At 40.3% G+C, this 1585-nt stretch overlaps 1 non-coding gene across 1 annotated transcript; it reads left to right on the top strand.

Moving 5' to 3' along the window:
* Positions 1–907: 907 nt before the first annotated feature.
* On the top strand, positions 908–1041 carry LOC119342494. The gene has a single exon (XR_005165619.1). It is a non-coding gene; the product is annotated as a small nucleolar RNA snoR80 (small nucleolar RNA).
* The last annotated feature ends 544 nt before the right edge of the window (positions 1042–1585 follow it).

The raw sequence follows: 1585 nt of genomic DNA, 5'->3' as shown, positions 1-1585 counted from the left end.
GCAGCAATGTTGCTTGATGAGTTGATGCCATTCATGATGTGATGTTCTATATTCTTTTGATGTTGCAGATGGCCGACTTCTAGCTGATGCTCCTCGTCTACGCCGGCGGGGTTGTCCTCACGGCCCTCGTCACCGTCCCCAACTGGCCCTTCTTCAACCGGCACCCGCTCAAGTGGCTGGACACTGCCGAGGCTGAGCGCCACCCCGCCTATAGATCAACACCGCACTAGTGACTACTGGGGGTAAGAAAAAGACTGGGAAGAACAAGTAGTCATGATACCTAGTTGTCCATGTGTCGCAGACATGTTTTATGATATCAATTGCTGAACTTCTGAGTATGACATGCTAGATGTTGTGTTACTGAATGTTTTATATGAGAAAAAATTATCTTCCTTGGAGTCTGGATATCTGCTTTCATCGTCTTATGGGCAAACCCCTATCAAAGTAAAGGAAATTATAACATGTGCTCAGATCATTCATTCGATTTTGAAACTAAATGCTTTGGTGCCACTCTGGATGTACCTGTCCAGTAGAGTTCTGTACGGAAGGATTGGTGAGTTCTTAACAATCACCAGGATATAAGTTTGTGACAGTTGGTCATTGCAAAATTAAGATAGCTTATTAAGAACTACCTTGATTTGTTCTGGTTGTTTCAGGTTCAGCTGTGGCTACAAATTCTTTCATTTTTTGCTCTCAGTTTTGCTTTCAAGTGCAATCTGTGCCTAGCTACTGTTTTACTGGTCGTTAGATGCGTGATAGACATCATTGTAGTGTTATCTTGGTATCTCTGGTGTTTGTTTGTTTCAGTCATCATGATGTTCAAGATGATGGAGCTTGTGCGTTCTGAGATCATCATTAACCTATGAGTTCATTACCAATTCCTTGTTTTGATTGATGTGCATTCATTACCAATTCCTGAGGATGATTTGTGTTTCTCATGGCGATTAGTCTCGGACACTACAAGCTATTCTCTGTTGTGTGGTATATCCTGATTGGTGGCATTCTCAGTGCCAACTTATCGTGGAAACGACACATACATTCATATGCGGTCCTTTGTTATTTTTCTTTTCTCTGTGTTAAAAGGATCTAAATGTGCGGACCAAATGATCTCATAGTTTAAATGCACCATAGTTTTGCACAACCTTGGTACATTTCCATGCACACGCACACACATTTGACTGCTGAATGTTTTAATTATTGGAATGCGGGGGTTGGTCTGTTTATTCCCATGCCCTTTGCTGGTTTTATTTGTTCTTAATTTTTAGCCCACCACAGCTTGTACTTTTTCTAAAACAAAGTGATAACAAAATTTACTGTGTATACCTTTTTAGGGAGTCCCTATACAGGTTATTATTCATGTCAATTTTATGATCAAATTCGAGATATACTTACAATGAGTATTTGTGTTTGGCATCTGCCATTCGCTGGCTCAGTGGTGCAAGAGCTTGTTGTTAATATCTCTGTGATTAGTTAGTAGTTAATGTACTTATCTTCATGTGTTATTCTTAGTATTGAGACATGTGAACAGACACACCCACACTGTCTCTGAACCACTTCTTCTCTGTTTACCAAATTTTAGCACACT

Source organism: Triticum dicoccoides, chromosome 7B (genome assembly GCF_002162155.2).
Source record: "Triticum dicoccoides isolate Atlit2015 ecotype Zavitan chromosome 7B, WEW_v2.0, whole genome shotgun sequence".
NCBI classification, from domain to species: Eukaryota; Viridiplantae; Streptophyta; class Magnoliopsida; order Poales; family Poaceae; genus Triticum; species Triticum dicoccoides.
This window is presented reverse-complemented; position numbering and strand designations above follow the sequence as displayed.